Source organism: Colobus angolensis, unplaced genomic scaffold (genome assembly GCF_000951035.1).
Source record: "Colobus angolensis palliatus isolate OR3802 unplaced genomic scaffold, Cang.pa_1.0 Scaffold46, whole genome shotgun sequence".
Classification (NCBI taxonomy): domain Eukaryota; kingdom Metazoa; phylum Chordata; class Mammalia; order Primates; family Cercopithecidae; genus Colobus; species Colobus angolensis.
Genome location: NW_012118043.1, coordinates 7,092,771 through 7,113,670, shown reverse-complemented (window position 1 = coordinate 7,113,670; position 20,900 = coordinate 7,092,771). Strand labels below are relative to the sequence as shown.

The 20,900-nt window shown below is 45.0% G+C and overlaps 1 protein-coding gene across 1 annotated transcript in view; it reads right to left on the bottom strand.

Annotated features, from left to right (window-relative positions):
- Positions 1-5,694, bottom strand: part of NMNAT3 (nicotinamide nucleotide adenylyltransferase 3) — a 116,108-nt gene extending 110,414 nt beyond the window's left edge. The window contains exon 1 of the mRNA XM_011958115.1: positions 5,428-5,694. The gene's annotated coding sequence lies outside the window, so the exon portion shown is untranslated. The remainder of the gene's footprint in view (positions 1-5,427) is intronic.
- Between the last annotated feature and the right edge of the window lie 15,206 nt (positions 5,695-20,900).

Sequence of the window (20,900 nt, the reverse complement as noted above, 5' to 3'; positions counted from 1 at the left end):
CATTTTTATAAGAGAAAGCAAAGAAAGGGAGTGTGCTGATGGAAGGGGGAAGGCAGGAAGAAGATTGGCTCTAATTTAAAATCATCTTAGGAGCTCTAAAAAGTTCCAGGTTGACTGATGGACACATTTACTCCTCAAAACCCTTTTCATAAATATCCACCACTTAACATGTACTTTCAAGAGGCATAAATACTGTCAATGTGTCAGCCTTTATGAAAGGGAGATTTCCAGAACCACTTCTTTCCTCCATGGCTAAGAGCCACATGATTACAGTCCTATTATAGCTGTACCTTGAGAATATAGCCCTTCCCCACCAGTCTGGGCAAGGCAGGCAAACTCACCCCACTAAGAGTAACATGGAGGCCTTTTCAATTTCTGTGCAGTGATGCATCTTTCCTTTGCTGCAGAGAAGATGGCAGCTCATCTCTGGTGATAAGGTCTACATCTGAGACTGGTAGGGATTGGAAATGTATTTTGTCAACAGTTCTGGCCAAAGTAACCCTCTAATAATATTCAAGTATGGACAGAGAATGTTTCCTGAGACTGGATCACATCTTATTTTGAAGAGGCCTTTAATGTGATTTTCTCCCTGTTCTCAGTGGAAATGAATGGGTTTTGAAGGCAAGCATGGTGCCTCTCTGGAGAACTGCTGGTTCCTCACGAAGGACTGTGCTGGCATGGCATGGCTCTGCATGGGTAGGATCACTGCCAGCTCACCCTGCCACAGCTGCACACAGATGAGTGGGCCCACCTTTCTGGACAACAGTAGTCAGCAGTGCCCTTCTTTCCTCTCAGACAGACCACTAGCCACAACATGATCAAATCTATGCCGGAGCCTCAGCCTGGTGTGCCCACGAGTATCAGAGAAGGAGGAAACAAATAGGCTCTCAGGTGGACTCTGTCACTCAGAAGGGAAAAGGCTCCAGTGCCCATGTCACCAGATTTACCCTCAGGTGAGCTGGATCCCTGTTTGCTGCTGCTACCCAAGATGAGATGTATGACACCGAGAACTGCAGTACCCCACCAGACAACGTCCGAGGAGGAGCTCTGGAAACTATAAAGGGGTAAGTGAATTGGATTACAGCATTATTCTCCCATTTGGAAGCTGAAGCACAGTTGTTTTTAAAAGTATACATTCTCAATAGGATGACCTTGGCAGCATACACCATTGCTTACCAGGATTTATAGAAAAATATCATCCAGTGGTCTTCAAAGGTGTATGAAAAAATGAACATAAGCCTCCATCCAACACTTTGGGCCCCTGTCTCTCTAGTGATACTGACTATATTTCTCTATCTTTCTCCCTTCCACATGCGGCCCTGACACACCAGGCTCCTCCTTCAGGAGAGTTAACCCAGTTTAAAATGTGTTGCTGTATGTGTGTTTATGTGCTTAATTCTATTGTTAAATCTGTCTCATGATGGGTGCGGACTCCATGAGGGTCAGGACTATGTCATTTTGACTCACTGTTCGAATCCCCAGGACACTGCTTGAAGTATTTGTAGAAGAAAGAAAGGGAGGAAGGAATAAAGAAAGAGAGAGAGAGAGAGAGAGAGGACAACGTGCCAGGCATGCTGCTGAGGACAGGGAATACTTGGTCCAAAGCTGTGGAAGTGCTCACAGCCCAGCAGAGGAGGTAATTCAGCGTGGCCAGAGAAGGGCAGGCCAACAGTCACCCACTGGTACTATGGGAAGGCTGAGGAGGGATTCAGGAAGGCTTCCCAGGCATTCTGGATTTAGGGGCAGCTCTGGCCAGAGGCAGGGACAGCAGAGAGGCACACGGATGCAGACCAGGCCTTCCCCCGGCAGGAAGGCAGCCCAGACACAGCACTCCTGGATGGAAAGAGCAGACAGCGCTGACTTCCAGATGCATGGTCACCCTCATCCCAGGTACTTCCACCCAAAATCTATTACAAAGAATCTTAGATTTCCCTGGAGCTGATTTCTCAGATTCTCTCTAGCCATAGAACGTCTTTCTATTCCTAATTCCTAGAGTGGCACATGGGTCTATGTGTATGTGGGAGAAACCATGATGAAGGAATCATGAGTCCACTGCAGTTTGCTAAATACCATCATGCAGAACTGCACAGCTAAACCAATGGGGCAGGAGCTGCCATCCTGAGGCCTGCCCCGCGAAATGGGATCTGTCCATCTTTACTGGGGAACCATGATAAACGAGCAAAGACAGACACTGGTGAGGACAAGCCACTTTATTTAAGAGCTTCGACAGCCCAAAGTGGTTTAACATAGATGCATGGAAGATTTATCGAGATGATAAAATACCTGAACTTGAAAGGCACATAAATTATAATTTTGCAGGTTTTTTTCTTTTTAAAAATTCACATAGTCAAGTGCTTTAAGTAATGAATGAAATGCACATAAAGTTGATTTCATTTCACACAAGCTGTCTGGTTAGTGTCTGCAGAGTGCCTTTGCTTCCAGGTGGGACTGAGTTCAGAATCCACACCACCCGTCTGTGCCTATGGCCTTCGGTTTCCTTATCACAGTAGAGATCATTGGGAAGATGAATAAATATAATAATAAGGCAGCCATTATTGACAGGGCACTTACCTTACTACATGTGGTACACTGAGGTCAGTGCCTCATATGCTTATCTTGCTTTATGCTCCTAACAGCCCCATGAATTAGCTACAATGATTCTCATTTTATAGACGTAAAAACAGGTTTAGAGCACTTTGGTGATACACGGGAAAGTCACACAAGCAATTTTATCTGCTTACAAGACTATAGTGTTCACCACTAAGCTGTGACATACAGGAAACTATTTGGCCCTAAGCAAATGCTTAAACACATTAGTCATCTTTCCTTACCTTCATATTCCTTTTAAACACACACACACACACACACACACACACACACGTGCACAGATACAGTGAAAAATCTGCCTCAGGTTTTTGTTCACTTATTTGTTCATTACTGATTCATGCCTTTTTGGCCTGGTACTCTACTGGGTGCAAAGTTTGCAAAATTAGACTCCATAGCTCCCAGGTCAAAGAGCCAGACCAGTCTCAGGCAGTTACCATGCTCAAATGGATGGCAAGGGTCTGCAAGGAGCAGTGGCAGCCCCCTGCAGGGAACCCCCACTCAGCCATCGGTTAGAGACACATCATCAAAAAGACCATTTTAGACCTTTTTCAACCCTAGTTTTACCCAACTTTTGCTATGCTTTCTTTGGCCTGAGTCTACGAAGACACTCAAACTTTGGGACTTTCTGACAGTGCAGTTGCCCAGGAGGCCCTTTATCATGCAGAACACCCCTCTCTGCTGCCAGGCTCTTGCTTTATGGCAAAACCACTGCAACAGATAATCTAACTCCCAACTAATCAGCCTGCACAGTTCCTCATACCGTCTCCACTCCTATCCCTCTCCTGCTGCTGCCCTGTTTTGTTTCATCAATTTTTGTTCAGCCTAAGGAACGATATCAATAGTTATAGTAGTAGTATCCTCCTACATGTCAGGCACTGCTCTATGTATTTTAGGTCCTCGTTAAATCCCCATAATAACCTTCTGAGGTACACACTACAACTATGCATATTTTAGTTCATTCAGGAGAAGTAAAGGGTGGGAGTTAATATTTCTTCAGGGCCAACTACATGCCAAGCACCTGTCAAGCCTGCACAATCCTCATGACACACATGGTCAGTGAGCTGCCCAGCGTCAGTCACAGAGCTGGGAAGTGCCAGGTCTGTGACCAAGCCTGGAGCTTCCCTTCTTATGGGCTGGCACCCTGCTGTGGTCTGAGAGGGGAAAAGGGAGGCTGCACAACGGCTGCCCTCTCTCCTCTTCCCTCCAACGCCCTCTGTTAACATCTTACCTGTTCTTTTTTACCACTCCCCACAAATGGTGCCAGACTCCTGCCTCATCTGGGTTCCCCCACTCTCTGGGCCTCTCAGTTAGTTTTCATAGAGCACTTCCTTTGTCTACACCAATGGTGTAAACAGAGCCAAATAAGAAATTAGGATAATTTGAGCCATTAAAATACAGTGAGCAGCTGACAGGTGTTTCCTGAAACCTAAAATGCTCTCCCAAATCCATGGGGTCTCAAGGTCTGACATGTCCTCAGCAAGGTACCAGCGTAGTTGCTGCTTCTGGGAAGTCTTCTGTCCGGTTTTAGGGGTGACACCAAAAGCTGAGAACCACCAATGAAATTCAGGAAGTAACTGATGCTCAGTGGAGCTGTGTGAACCATACCTTCAGGGGCTCCTGGGTGGCTTTATGAGAAATGTGCACCTGGCCAAAAATACAGAAGCTTTCCCCTGTAAGGCCAGAGGGTCACACCCCTTCCTCTGGGTTCTGCCAGGGTGGAACAGTCACTTTATTTCACCTGGCCCACCCGACATGGGCTCCAGAAGGGCAGGGCCCCTGACTGATTTCTCTCTGAATCCTCAAAGCCAGGGTAAAGTGGGTGCCAGTTAAATGTTTCAAGAATGAACAACTAAACCAGTCATCATTTTAGAGAACAGGCTGTTTGAGAGATTCTACTCAGAACTACTTATTTGATAGAGGAAGAAACAGGACTCAAGGAGAGGGGAAGTGACTTTGCTGAGAGGCAGGCACACTGTGTTTAGTCCAGAACAACATCCAGCCTTGGATGTTTAGTGCTGAGTAACATCCAGCACCCATCATGCGGTGCTAAGTCATTTACATTCACCATTTCCATCCTCAATGGGTAGAACAGTCCCATTTTACAGAGGAGGAAGTTAAGGTGAAGGAACTTGCTTTCTCCCCAGCTCTCTGCAGGCCAGCCCCACCGACCCTCCTTTCCTCAAGCCACATTCTCTCCCAACAAAATGAGTGTGCTCTGTTGTTCCCCGTTTGGGAATTCTCTAAAGTTTTAGTTCCAGCAGCCTTTGTAGCTGGGGGCCCTGATAAAAGCTCTCCAGCACCCTAGACTTTCAGTCTTTATAGCTCTGACTACAGTTTTAACGTTCACATTTGTTTGCATTGATATCCATTTGCTGTCCGTCTCCCCCCACCGGACTGTGAGTTGCACGGGGGACAGCACCACGTTTGTTGGCCTGCCACTGTAACCCCAGCACTTAGCTCAGCAGCGGGCACTGAGTGGCACACGTTAAGTATTTGTTAGACACCGTGCTTATATTTTTAACCTTTCAGTGCACGAGTGCTAAAGGTGGGATGCGAACCCACGTCTCCGGGGCTCTGGTCATAGCCAAAGGGGTGCTGGGGGTTAGGTTGATACGCTGCAGTGAGAACCAACGGCGCGCAGAGGCAGCGCGGAGCTGTGCCCCGGTTCGCGCGACCCCAGATGGCTCCGCACTCCGCCGCCACCTGTCGCCCCAGCGGGGACTCCCAGGACTCCGTCGCGGGCCGGAAGTCAAGAGGGTCCTGACGTTCAGCCGCGATCCAGGTCCTAGCGGGCTGACGAGGGGCACGGGCTGCGCTTACCTGCTATTCGCAGGGCTCAGCAACGGCGCTCGGCGAGTCTCGGGGGACTGCGGGACACTGCCGGGGACTAGGGGACCTGCTGGGCCTAGCGGGGGCTGTCGGTCAGCGCGCGGCCCGGCGCCCAAGGTCCAGGAGGGAACAACGTTTGGTCTCCGGACTCAAGCCTGCTTCTGGCCCGGGTAGCCTCGGGTCTAGAGCGCCTAGTACCGGAGCTGGAGGCGGAGCCTAAGGCTAACGTGACCTTGCTCTCCCTTGGCGCCCCAGGGCGGAAGGTGTCTGAGGCAAACAGATCTGCGCCCCGCCCCCTCGCTGGGGCGGGCCCTAAGGAGAGCCGGCCCTGGCCCCGCCCCGGGTCCCTAAGTCCCGCCCTTTCCCCGCCCCCGTCACCGCCCGTTGGCATCCCACCGGCAAGGCTCTTCTGTGTTGCGTGCGTGTTTGCTATTTATTTTCCTGTTTTGTATTCTGTTTGTTTTGTATTTTTATTTAATTTTCTTTTTAAAAAAAATACACGAAAGTAACGCCCACTTACTTATTACGAAATAAAATTATCTAGATTTGCTTATAATGAAAACAACAGGACACCTCTCCCTCCCATCACAGCTCTTTTTAACAATTCCTCTGTTAATTTCTTCTGGTGGTCATCCGCTTGTCGCAATAAATAAATAAATAAATAAAATAAAAGAAGCTTACATGGCGATTTCTTGATTTATCCATTGACTTTCTGCCATGTTATATGAGGATTTACTCTCTTACTGCGCGACCCGTTTCTTTCTGACAAATTTACACCTCTATTCTCAATCCCCGCCCTGGTAAACGCCAGACCTCAAATCAGGGAAGGATTTCTGGGGCCTGAAGCATACACAGTTGTGTGGGGAGAGGGGAAGAGAGGGCTGCTTAAGAAAGAGAAGACAGAATTAGGGCTTGACAGTGAACATTTATTTAGAATGAGAAAATAAATCATAACAGAATCTTGGGGCCTTGGAGATTGGAGTCCCTATCCCCTGAGACCTTCTGAGGAAATTTACGCCCCAAATTTGCTTCCCTAATGCAGTCTGGCTTCCTCTGCCCACCCAGAAATCTCCATAAGCCCCCAGGGCTCATGGGAGCCTTACAGGGAGAGGCCTTGAAGGACAAGATTCACTAGATTCTGCCAATATGGTTTTCTAATGGAGTGAATTGGAGTGTGCGAAAAAGAGAGCCATCAAGGATGATGTCAAGGTTTTTTGATAGCTGTACACTTAATTTCCAGCGTTTCCTAGACACAGGGACACGTCCTCATCTTAGTATGGAGAGTGTTTTATAAGCCTGTCCCCATGACCAGAGCCTCACAGTGCACCCATTAAGTTGGCTGGATGGGTGCACTGTTCACACTTTTAGGAGGCTCATAAACTTGTCCCTTGTGTATTAGCACAGGGGGCATGCAACTTGCACCCAGTAAGTACCCAGGTAAAGAGTACTTCCTCACTCAGTCTGAAGACACAGTGTCCATGCCCTCTCGGATCCCTTTTGTCTTACCTGTGGTGTAAAATGTGGCTCCAGAAGGTGATCTTGGACAAGTCTCTTTACCTTCCCAAGCCTCAGTTTCCTTTCCTGTAATGGGAGGTAACAATCCCTACCACACTGAGTTTTGGGGAGGATTAAGTGGCTTAACATCTTTGGATATTCTGTAATTGACAAGTTGGCTTGTTTCCCAGCAGGGTGGGAGGCTCCTGAGAAAGCTTAGGGATTTCTAAGAATCTTGTGTAGCATGTAGTACCACAGGTTGATTAGAGGCCTTCGATTAAAATCATGAGCTGAAGAGTCATTCTGAGTCAGGGCCCTAGGCCAGGGAGGGAGAAGCTGCACACAGAGAGCAGAGAAGAGGCTGGGCAATGACTTCCTTATGCAAGGGAAGCTTTCTTTGCCTGAGGTAGTGAAGACTAAAGCTTGGTCTAGGAGGAAGCCTGGTTTCCTAGGCAAGAAAAAAGGAATGAATTAATGGCATTCGCAGCAACTGGATGAGATTGGAGAGTATTATTCCAAGTGAAGTAACCCAGGAATGGAAAACCAAACATCGTATATTTTCATAAGTGGGAGCTATCCTATGAGGATGCAAAGACATAAGAATGACACAGTGGACTTTGGGGATTCAGAGGGAAGAATGGGAAGGGGGTGAGGGATGAAAGTCTACAAATTGGGTGCAGTGTATACTGCTCGGGTGATGAGTGCACCAAAATCTTACAAATCACCACTAAGGTACTTACTCATGTAACCAAATACCACCTGTTCCCCAATAACCTATGGAAATAAAAATATGTTTTTAAAAAATTGGCGTCCCCTTGTGCTGGAAAGTAAAACCTCATATAATAGCCAAGCTTTACCTAACCTAAGTGGGGAAAATGCAGTGGCTAAGAAATCCATTTTGGAGAGGCAACTACCTCCTAATTTTTTAGAAGGAGGAATATGTAAATGCGAGTCATGTACTTGCTTAAGCTCACAAAAAGACTACTGGATTATGGGTATAATGGTAATAATATTTTCAGATCTCTCCTTTATTGGTAAGTTTCATTTTTCCTAGATCTTATCTGCCATTATGGCTCAAGGGAGGTGGCCACCTAATGCCACCTCAGGAAGGAGGAATATTTTACGTAGAGGATGGCTCAGCTTGAGTCCCTCAGAACCAGATCCTGAGGTAAGAATTAATGCAAGTAGTTATTTGAGAGGCACATGGAACACCAGCTGAGTAGTGAAGAAGCAATACAGGGAAGAAAAGGGGAGTTCGATAAAATATTAAGCCAGCTACTATAATAGATGATTAGGGCTTAATCCTAGGGGAAAACCCTAGAAAACAGTGTGAAGAGTATGCCTTGGAATCATCCCACCCAAGGCTGCAGGAGACAGGTCTCTACAGGGAAAAAAGCTGGAACTGGCCACTTAGCTCCTATTTTTGAACATTTTAAACATTATTTCTAGGCATAAAATGTCATTACTAAACTGAGATCTGGCTATAATATAACACTCTTCTACAGTTTCCTTCTATCACCTAATGGTGTGCTGATCTTGAAGCTTCAGGAGGAACTCTTTGGGCAATAAGCAGTGTGCAGATGGCTGAGAGTCACAGTCCTGGGTTGGACCTGAGGACATTCTGGAAAGCTTGCTTGTGGATGGATTGTGATGAGGCCGTAGACTGGGGCAGCCTCTGCTTTTGGATGAACCCATTCTAACCTTGACTTCTGACCTGTCACTGAGGAAAAGCAAGCTATGGGTGGGTAAAAGTAAAATGTAAAAGGAAGACTGGTGGACTTTTCAAATGACCAAAGAGGGCCAACTTTTCAGTCACTGCCACAACTTCAGCAGATGGGCGTTTTCTTTTCTGAGATGAAATTTCACTTTTGTCACCCACACTGGAGTGCAGTGGCGTGATCTTGGCTCACTGCAACCTCCGCCTCCCGGGTTCAAGTGATTTTCCTGCCTCAACTTTCCAAGTAGCTGGGATTATAAGCGCTTGCCACCACGCCCAGCTAATTTTTGCATTTTTAGTAGAGACAAGGTATCACCATGTTGACCAGGCTGGTCCTGACCTCAGGTGATCCACCCGCCTCAGCCTCCCAAAGTGCTGGGATTACAGGCACGAGCCACTGTGCCAGGCCAGGTGTTTTCTTACAAACAGTGAACAGATAATGCTCATGCCAGATCTTCCTTTACAGGCATCAAAGCAGGTCCTCACTAGAAAACCTCCACTTTGTCAATTTGGCTTCATGGCTATACTTACTATTGAGCTAAAATTATGCTTTTAAAATGTGAATCAGTTTATAACACTCCTCTGCTCAAAAGTTTCCGGTGGCTTCCACCACAATTAGGGTAAAATCTCAAGTCCTCCCCCTAGTGTGCAAGGCCCTCAAGGATCTGCTCCAGCTGTCAGCCATTCTCATCTCTAGTTTCCTTGACTCTGTTGCTGTTCCTTGTATATAGGGCCTATTTGCACCCAGAACCATTTGTTGTTGTCCTCATTGACCTAAATGACACACTGCCCACTCTTAGGGTAACTTTCCCGATTCATTAGCTTTCTAATAGACTGCTCCACTTAACAAACAGAAACACTCCCATACAACCCCTTTTGTAGTACTTATTACCTATCATTGGAGGATATTTTACTCATTGTCTGTCTCCCTCGCCGAAATGTAGTGCCCAAGAGGGGCTGAATCTTTGTACATTTTGTTCTCTGATAGTCCTCACACCCACAACAGTGCCTAGCACCTGATTTTCAATAAATATCTGTTGAATGAATGAATGCATTGAATTGAGCAAATGAAAAATATATTCAGCACACATACAGATAAAAATATTCTAGAATGCAGACTTCCAACTAATCTAGGTTAGGTTCCTCTCAAACTGAAAAAAATTGTTGGAACACAGAGAGAAAAATAAAATGAAATGTCTGAGCCATATTACATAATCTGATTTGTAATTACAGGTTGAGTATTACACTGAGAACTTTCGCTTTTTTATATTTGACCCAATGTCTACCTTAAACATTTAAGCAAAGGTTAGCTTGAAAGGCTACATACTCATTTAAAAGCAGTAAAAAGATACAAGGTTCTCCTAGTCACTTTAATAATTCAGAATGGTATTCTGTGGCTTCTGTTGGCATTTGAGACCCCAAGGTGGTAACTGGTTACCTGAAAATAAAGGCCTTGATCAAATATTTAACATCTCACTTATTCTCATTTTCTGCATATTTTGTTTTCCTGATTCTCACTTTTTTTTTTTTTTTGCCCATTCTGCAGGCACACAATTCACACACTGAAGTTAATAGAAATGTTTCATGGATTATTAAATGCAGCTAAGTAATGAGTTTTTTCTAGAAAATAAGGCCAAACTGGGGCCACTTTGCTATTCTAACAAGGTAATTTTTCCTTGAGGGTACAGACTATGAATTTACAGAGGCCTCTACCCTTTATTCTGAAGTTTTGTAAGGCAAATACATTGCTGCAGGAGAGGCTTTAAAGTGGAAAACAGATTCCCCATGAAAACATGTTTTACGGTGGCACAATTAAGAAGTCTTATAATCAAGAACAGTTGAAAGTGCAGAATTATAAGTGGACCCTTATAATTATGGCAAGAAAGACACTAAATAGTGCCTGTTTGCTAATGAAAACATTGCACTCTGGTGCCAAAAGCAGTGGAGTGGGTTTTGGTTGGTGCTTACCTGGGTTAATTGTCCAAGGAGTGCTCTAGTAGCAGCATCCCAATGCTGTCAGCTGCTGTTCCTAATGGAGCTTTTATATTTCACCCCTATTGCTAAAACCCTAATCCAGGCTTTGATGTCCATTTGGGCCTACTTGGTACAAAGAGGGCCTTCTGGAGGTGGTCAAAGTCATAATGGAAAACACTTTAGGAATAACCTATCCTTTTGTGATCAGGAGAAGAGTACCCAGAGACGTTAGGTGATTTTCTTAAGATCACACCTGACCAGTGATGGGTTTGGAGTATCAGGACTTTTTTGTTAGAAGCAATTGAAACAGTCTCTGTGACCCAGTAAAAGGGAGTTTATTGGCAGGATTGGGTCTTCAGAACTTACAGAAAGTTTGGAGATCCAGGCTTAGAATGGATAGGGAGACAGCAACTCTGAAAAGCTAGAAAGTGAAAACCCTGGGAATAATCTCTTAGTAGAAATGGTCTGGTCAGAAAGCTGCTGCAGAGATAGATGATTAAACTCCAGACACTTCCTATGCCCTTGTTTCACTCACACACTAGTCAAAGTCTTGGGAGAGGCCCTCAGATTGGCCAAGATTAGTATATACTCTCCTGCTTGTCCTGGGAAAGGTGTTGGCAAACTCCTCCAACTGCAGATGTTGAAAGGAAAGCATCTGAATTTCCTCTCTTACTAAGACTCTCATAGTGGAGAGGGACAATTTCCCAAAAGGAAACCCAAAGGATGCTGTTAGGAGGAAGGCAGGGATGCAGAGAAGCCAGAGTACAATGAAGCCCCAATTCAGTTTAGAGTGGTAGACTTCTGTGCAGCTACAGATGGCCATGAGAAGCAAACAGGAGTCTATCTGGGATTAGTAGGAAGATTTTGCTTTGCAAGTACAGGAGCTTTCTGTCCCTCTCCTCCTGTTTCCTTTTGGCTTAGAATGTGGATATAAGCCCAGAGGTCAAGGAGCCATTATGAGTCTCAGAAATGAACTGCAAGCGTGAACTCCAAAGCCACCTACTAAGGATGACTGAGTGAGTGCATAGGAGTCTGACATATTAAGTACATGTCAAATATATGTTAAATACATGTTAAATACATACATATGATATGTTAAATGCATGTTAAATCATGGAGCTGCTGTACCAGCTCTGAACTGCCTACTTCCAGGCTTCTTATTTTATAAGAAAATTTAAAAACTGACCAAGCAACTGTAGTTATCGGTAACATTCAGCCTAGCACAATCTGATAATACAAATTAGTCCTAGGATTCTGGTTTCTCAATCTCATGTAGCACCATTCCTATTCTGCTTACAAAGACATGGTTCCTGCCTTTAAGGAGCTTATGGTTGAATTGAGGTTATATTAGTCAGGGTTCTTCAGGGAAACAGAATCAATAGGATGGATAGATAGATAGATAGATAGATAGATAGATAGATAGATAGATAGATAGATAGACAGATAGACAGATAGATAGATGAAGACATTTATTAAGGGAATTGGCTCACATAATTATGGAGGCTAAGAAATCCCACATCTGCCATCTGCAAGCTGGAGAGCCAGGAAAGCCCATGGTGTAATTCAGTCTGAGTCCAAAGACCTGAAAACCAGGGCAGCTGATGGTGTAACTTCAGATTTGAAGCTGAAGGCCTGAAAACTGGGGCAGGCAGGAGAGATGCTAGTAGTGTAAGTTTCTAAAGGTTCAAGAATCAGAAACTTTGATATCTCAGCAGGAGAAGATGGATGTCCCAGCTCAAGAAGAGAGATAATTTGCCCTTCCTCTGGATTTTTGGTCGGTTCCAGCTCTCAATAGATGAGAGGATACTCATCCACATTCTTGAGGGTGATTTCTTTACTCGGTCTACTGATTCAAATAATAGTCTTTTCCAGAAACACCCTCATATATGCACCCAGAAATAATGTTTTACCAGCTATCTGGGCATCCCTTATCCCAGTCAAGTTGACACATAAAATTAATTGTCAGAGAGATTAAAATCATATTCAAGCAACAAGAGAGCAAGAAAGTGTGAGGTATAATATATTCTGAACTGCAAGGAGCACACTACATCAAAGACAGAGTGCAAAGGAGGTCCTTGCCTAGGCCCTAATCCCTTCCTCTGGCCCCTGTGATTTGTCTGTTATTGCCATTCTCTTTGTATCTTTACCTTCTCCTCTTCTCTGCTCTCTTCTCGTAGCTTATACAGAAGGACACATCTCCCCTATCCTTAAAGACTCTTCCCTTTATCTAATGACATCTCTAATAACAAATCTCTCGCCTCTCTTCTTATTCAGATTTCTCAAAGGAATGGTCTGCCCACACCTTCCCTCATCATTTAATCTTCAACCCAGAGCATCTAGTTTCTGTTTCTACCTCCACACTGAAACCACTTTTTCTGATTGCTAATTCCAATGGGTAAATATTTGTCCTCATTTTACTGGACCTGTTGGTTGCATTGGGTGATATTGGCTATTGCTTTCATAGAAACCTCTCCTCCCTTATCTCGGTGACCTCACATTCTCCTGGTTCTCTTCTTAACTCTTGGAGTGTGCATACTTTCTTGTCAGGACTGTCAGTCAAAACATCAGACCCTACCAAGCTAATGGGAGAACATTGTCTCTCTCCTTAGAAATTGAGTCATGAATAAATAAACTATGACACTAAAAATGGTGGTATTCATCCATTTTCACAGTGGTGCCCTGGTAGAATTGTTGAAAAAGAGCTCCTGCCATACAGGGCCCCAGAGCTTCCAGGCTTCTCTCTGCTCCCCTGCCTGGTTCTTCAGCTCCCCAGTGGCCTTCCTGCAAATCTTTTCTTTTACACTAGCCAGAGTCAGTTTCTGTGGCTGTGTCCAAAGAAGTCTTCGTGATACCTTGACGCGTGCTCAGCTTTCTAAATACACATGTACTGAGTGGGCTGTGAGCCCTGGTTTGTAACTGTGTCTCCTGGGAGCTTGCCCATCAAAGCTCACATCAAATATCACCTGCTGCTCCTTGCAGCCTTCCCTACTCCATGTTCCTGTGGCAAAACCATGTTGATCTTTACTGCCTCAGCAAGGCCCTGATCTGCAATGATCCTCTAGGGTCTTACTGGCCCTTTCATATTTGTCTCTAGTGCTCACAGCCAGAATAGCGTGGTCACATTCAGTCTGCCCAGCTGGTCTAGTAGGGCCACAGGGCCATATCCTGATCTTTCCTACCTACCTAGTGTCTCCTAACTGGTGCTGTCCTGCCTCAGATGGTAACTTTACAAAGAGATGACAGGACTTCTTAGGCAAAGTTAGATCCCATAACTTTGATCTGTCTTTTGAGAAGGAGCTGGCAAGAAACATTACCCACTCTCAAACTTCAGAGCCCCTGGCATGAGAGGAGCCGATTCCTTCTTTCCTCCTTCCCACTTCTACTGTGTTCTGTGCCTGTTTGATTCTTCAGGAAGGAGCAGCTGAGATGGAGTTAAAGGTGCAAAGGGTTTACAAGGACTAACACCTGTAAAAGAAAAAGGCTAGAAGCAGGATTGGACAGAAGAGATGTCAGACTCTGATGCAGAAGCATGAGAGGAGTCCTGTATTGAGCAGAAATGGCCAGGCTTCTGTGCCTTCACTTCGCTTAGTCACTAGCTGGCCAAATAACAGAATAGCCTTGGCTTGAAAACCTGAGGCAGACCCTGGGGAAGCTAACAGCTGGAGACTGTCAGAAAACCACACTCCTCCCACCCGGGAAGCAAGTCCTTTCTGAAGGCAGATTTGAGCAGTACATCTCCCTGTCAGCCACACCTTCTACCAACCAGTAGTTGTTGACAGGAGCCCATGGGGTGGCCTAGGTCCCCTGCACATGTCTCACAGCTCTGTGCCAAACTTTCTAACAAAGTGGGGCAGGTTAGCTTGATATCTGTAGTGAGGAACAGGTTTTGTCCATATTCCAGAACCTAAAATAGTAGCCAGACATGAAGACTTCACTGCTGAGTTCTTGTACCTAGTAACAAAGACTGAGCTGCGAACCCTGGCTCTGTCTCCTTCCTCCGCCGACCGGGCCCTGCCCTGTGCACTTGCCTGCGCTGTGTGTGCTACCATGTCTGGACCAGTGCTCTGCTTAGGGTACTCACTGGCTGGATGAGTGAGGGAATGGGTGAATTTTAGAATGAGTGAAGGAAAGAATGAAATAATGCAAGAATCATGAGAAAAGAACAAGTTGAATAAAGACACTTCAGCAACAGAGCTACCAGTTGAGTCATTTAGGGACTGGATGATCGTGTCCACCCCCCAGGGATTCCTTGAAAAATCACTTGACAGCTTCATTCAGTGGCAAAAGCACTGCTTTCTTTTCTGCCTGTTCCTTAGCGATGACAGCTACTCTGTTAGTCTCAGCCTGAAGTTTTTTGGTTAAGCTGCCATTCTTCTCTTGAAGGCAGCTTTGCTAATGGCATGGAAAGCCCAGATTGTCTGCGAAGGCTGTGTGTCAATCTGGATCTCAGACCAAAAGGTGGTAATTGGCTGCATTCCCCCCAAGCATTCCTTCTGTCAGTCTTTATTGCTTCATGCTTTGCCCAGATGGCACCTGAGCCTCAAGCCTCCAGTTGTGGCTGCGGTTGGTTAGAACTCAGTGGCCCTTGAGAGGAGGAGAGCAGGCTGAATGCTTCCTTCCATGTGGTCCTGTAATGGCTTCGATCCATGCATTAATTGGCCTGCCTTTCCTTGGGCAGCTCCAGAGCCCATGACTGGGACTGATTCTGACAGCCTGCCCCATCAGAGAGCATGCTGCTGAAATGCACCCTAGATGGGGAGATAACTTTCTCAAGATCATTTTCAGAAAGGACAAGAGAAATTTCACATGAATGCTTGGTCAACACTTTCCTATTTCTTTTTTCTTCCAAGAAGAGGAAGTATGAAGTGTATTAGTAACTGCTTATACATTTGAATTTTTACATATAATGAGTCAGCCACCTTAGGTTAAGTTACACTGTGGTAACAAGCAACCTCCACATCTCAATGGCTTAGAAAAATGAATGTCTATATCTTGCCCAGGCCACATTTCTATCATGCGCCAACTGTGACTTTGCTCACTCCATATGATCTTCTTGGAGACATTGCCTTATGGTAGAGGGAAGAAAGGGACGTGGAAAACTGTAGCTTGCTCCTATCACTTCTGTGCAGAAGTGACATGTCATTTTCCTCTACATTTTATAAGCAAGTCATACACCATTTTTAGGTTCAATAGGCTAAGCATGTATAGTCCCCCTGCCAACACAGGTCACAGGGCCAAGTCTGATGTCAACGGGGTGAGAGAGTACTATCCCCTCCCAGGGAAGGCTAATGTTTTGAATCATAATGTACTGAGGCACTTACATTTACAATGAGGAGTCAGGCAAGGAAATTCAGATGATCTAGTGAGCTTTCAGATATGTGCACGGCTCTGCACCTGCAGATGAAGTAGAGGACGGGCATCTCCACAAGCAGCATTATTTAATGGCTCAGGGTCTAAGGTCTAGTTTGATTTCCACCCCTGCTTGTGTAACCTTGAGTAAATTGCCTAATCTTTCTGAACCTCTAAATGGGCATTTTAATATCTCCCTATTAGGGCTATTGTGAAGATTAAGTCAGAGATCTAGCAGGAGCATAATACATTGGAGATTTTATTATGATAAAGCAGTTCATGCTTGCTGTGGACAATTTGGAAAATTCAGAAAAATAGGAAGAAATAAATAACACTAAACAATTTCTTGCCACCCAAAGACAACTAGTGCTAAAACTTTGGCATATTTCCTTCAAAAGATAAAAGCATGCTATTTTTAAGGCTGCAGCTGTTTCTGCATTTGGGCAGAAGGACAAGGAAAACATTTGTTTGGGAAGACACCTTAATGGGCTTATTAGCTCTCTTCCCTTGCTCTCCTTGGCTAGTCTGGATGGGAAACTTTGAAACAAAAGTTTTTTAAATTGTCTGTATCAAATCACACAGAAGTTTTTTAATGCTTTGCGGACAGCAGAGAAGAAGGAAGGTTCCATTGTTGGGATCCTAGAAATTGGAAGAGAAAAGATGTGAACATGGTGGGAAACCTAAGAGATTGTCTAAAACAGAGTTACGCATACGGAGAAAGTGAGGGATATAGAGAGAGGGGGGCTGGCAGAGATAAAGACAGAGAGGGATGGAGAGGAAGGGACACAGGACACTCCAATGGCAGAGAGAACCAGGAATGTGCGTATGTGCTCATGTGCATGCATGCACACACACACAGACACCCACACATGCACACAACACACACACGTACAACACACACACACACACACACACACGCGCGCGCGGCAGAATAGGAAACTCTGAACACCAGATCTAACCTGCTTCCTCAGTAACGATGCGCTAGGCAAATCTTGCCTGGGCCCATCATGTCCAATCAACTTCAGAGACAGAAGCCAGATTTTTGGTTCCCAGTGTTTTCTTGCCATGTGCTACAGTCTCCATTTTATTGTCCTCAACATTTTAGGACAAAGGCTATTTCACAAAACAGCTTCATGTTGTTGCTGCCATGGGGAATGCAGAAGATGGTCCTTGTCCTGAGAGGGATTAAGTGGCTTAGAGAGAAGAGCAGGGCACAAAAGGTTGGTGCTGAGATCTTTCAAGGGGATTGACAGCTGAGGCAAGAGGAGGGGCTGGAATAAGAGGTGAGAGGCTGTCCCTGGAAAAAGGAAATCTCCTTTTCTCAGGGTGTCCTTTAAATATCAAGGAGATGCTTTGGATTTCTGCCTTTCTGTGAGGTTAGGGGTTGAGGGATTATATTGAGATATTAAAGACATCTGTTAATTGATATATATATATAATATAAAATATAAAATACCATAATATATGTGTGTGTGTATATGTACATTTAACGCAGTTGAAATCATACTGTCCACACATTGTTATCTTGCTTTTTCTTCTAAGTATTATATTTCAAACATTCTCCCATGTCATTAAAGACTCTCCATAAACATCAGTTTAAGGCTTTTTTTTATCTTTTAACAGCCCTTGAATTGCCCTCCCTCTGCCTCCGCATCCCCAGACCTCCCCGTTCCTGCTGCCCACCTGCATTGTTTTATAAATTTATCTTGGCTGAGCTGAAGGAGGGGCCTCTGACAAAGTCTTCAGTGGGCTCAATTCTGGAAAACATGGACTGAGTCATGTGACAGTGATTGCTGTGTCCCTCCCATCTGTTATGGCAGCCATCACGAAGACACGTCCAGAGTGCAGGCACAATTTAGTTATTTGCCATTGTGGTTAATGAAAAGATGAAATTGGAGCCTATGAGCACAACATGTAGGCAGTACCATAATTAGCCCTTTGGAAGGTGAAGGATCCACTTTAAAATAAAAGAAAATAGCTTTACTCCCACAATGAAATGGCAGCAATTTTTCAGCTAATGCAGAACCTGCAGTGTTTCTGTAATTATGTCCTCTAGGTCTGTTATTCACTGTAATTTCCTCCTTTCTTTTTCTTTTTCCTCTTTCTTTTTTACTCCTAAGTACATTCCCTTTAGTACAAAGAAGGCTAAATAATATTATTTGCAAACAGACAGAAGAAACTCTTACTTACATGATGAATGCATTGTATTCTGGTGCAAAGTAAAAAATAAAAGGCCACGTAATTAAGTTATTTACCTAGTAGAGCCATGCTGTCTAAATTTCACCAAACTTGTATAGGTGAGACTTGGCCTTGCTTCCTGATGAAAGAGCAGGTTCTCCAAATAAGGAAGGGCTGTTTTCTGGGAGGTGACTGACTGCTATGGAAAATCACCAGCGGGATGGGCAGCAAAGAATTTGGGACCAAACAACTGGGCTCTGCCCCAGACCACACCTGAGACCATCACCTCACCTCTCTGTGCCTCAGTTTCCTGACCTGTAAAATGCATAAAAATCCCAACTTTGTAGGCCAGTGTCAAGCACGTGAAGGTGCCTAGTATAGTGCCTGAAATGTGGTCAGGGCTCAGAAACAGTAATTATTTCTTTTACCCTGTGACCTTTGAATGAACGAACATTTAACATAGGGAGAACCTGAGCCAACGATGACTCATTGGCTTCTAAAGACTGATGGCTCCAGAAATCTAGAAGACAGTCGACGTAAGAATATTTTGATTTTTTCGAGGCAGCATGTTGAGAGGCTTTGCAGCAAACAATCTTGCAAGACAGGTGCTGTTATCCTTGTTTTACACTTGAAGAAACAGAGGCTCAGCAGGTTGCCCAAGGCCACATATCTTCTAAGTGGCTGAGCCAAGACTTCAATTTCATTCTATCTCATTTCAGAGGCTATACTCATTTCTCTGCACCTTTGCTCAAATTCTGTCTTAAATTTACCGTGTACTAATTTTTCATCTGTGAAATGGGTATATTGCTTGTCAGCCTGGTCAAATGCATGGCCTTTGTTAGCAGGTAGACCTGAATCTATGCTCCAGAACTTTCATCACACATCTCGTGTGACTTTAGGCAAGGAACTTAACATACCATCTGTAAAATAAGAGGAACTATCTCTTAAATTCCAGGGACATAAAAGAGATAGCGTTTGTAAAGCAACTGTGTAAAGTACGTGGCATGTTATAAGCATTCACTAAAAAAACAAGCAAACAAAAAAACTTTTATGATATCACCTCCTGTGTGTCTGTTGTGAGGATTTATTGAGGTCACAAACAGGGAAGTCTTTATAACTCGAGAATTCCTAGGTCCATCTTGGCCCCCAACCAGATTTTGTATCACCAGCTTCCATGCCTCTCCTAGCAGTAGTGGCCATGAGGCCCCTGTAACACGGTGTGGGCAAATTATCCCTACACCTCTTAACACTTTTAACTCTGAACTGTCCCCCGCACTGAGGGGACAGTTACTATATGAAAGTGTTTGCATGAGGCTTCAGCAGCCAGTGCAGAGGCTTAAGCAGCAATCCTCTCTTCCTGATTAGTTCCACTGCGGACCTTAGTCAAACAGAGTCTGTGTTCCCTCAGCACACAGCACCAAGACTTGCCAGGGACAAGGGGATGGGGAGTAGCTGATCTGTGATTAAAAATTCGCTGCAGATCACCAGCCAACAAATCGTGCCCTTCGGGAAGACTAAAAATTGACTGCAGTGTCAATTTACTGCCCCAGCCTGGGAATCTGTGCTCTGATCTGGAGATAGAGAAGTCACTGTCTTTGTCAGATATGAGGGTCAGGTGGTGGTGGTTGGGGAAAGTCAGACTAGCTAGGATAGGAAGGGGAGTGTACAATGGTCCTTGGGGGTCAGGTCTCCCCCTTTCTTTCCTCCTCCTCCCCCTCCCTAACTTTTTCTCTTTCTTTTCTCTTTTCATGCCTCCTTTATTTCATTTCCACAAATAGTTATTGAGTCCCTGTCGAGCTAGGTCCTGGTCTAGGCTCTGAGCTAGAGAATGAATCTCACCTAGCTTAGTCTCAAGGGGGTATAGAAAAGTAAAGGACAATGACACTCATTGATTATCCATGATAAAGGGAATCACAGGCACTATGGAAGCTCAGCCTTGGGGGTGGTGGGGGGTGTCCAGGAAAGTGTTTTAGAAGAAATGACACCTCAGCTGAGCTTTTAGGAGTGTTGGCGGGGGGACTTAGAAGAGCCTCAGCAATGACCCAGTGATACATGGGGGATGCAAGTCTTCGGCATGAGTGGAGGTGGGGTGGCAGTACAGAAGGAGAGCAAGCATGGGAAAGGTGTGGCTGGAGGGCAGCATTCTAGCCAGGCTATAGGAGAAGAATGAGTCAGACAGGCCCATCACGTGTCTGGTGACTTCAAATCCCAATCCTTCCATTTAACAGCTGGGTAACTGTTTCTCACGTGGAGAGACTCGGTTTCCTTATCTACGTGAAATGGTCATTCTAACACCCACCTCATAGGGTTTAATTACACCATCATGCTACCTAGAATGTAAGAAGGGGTACCTCTGAAGAGACAGAGTATGCCCCAACACATCTGGCCAAGCTTACCAACCATTTTCTCTGGGTAAAGATGGAAATAGGACATTTAGAGGCCAGTAGGCAGACTGGTTTCGACCATAATCTTCCCAGACCCCAAAATCTCCAAGACAGTGTCTGGCTCATTTGGGCACTCAGCAAATAGTACCTGATTCTCCCAGATGTGGGGACTGGAGAGCTGTGGGATGGTACACTAGGCAGGCCCATGACTAACTGGTAAGCCTTTCCTCTCTGGCAGAATTATCTATTGCCAAGCCCTTTGAAGTTCATAATGTAGCTGGAGCCATAGAACCCATAGTGTCCCTGGCGTCCAAGTTCTAACCTCTCTGTTGGTGTGTGAGGTTTAAGGAGAGCTCTCTGTGTTTGTG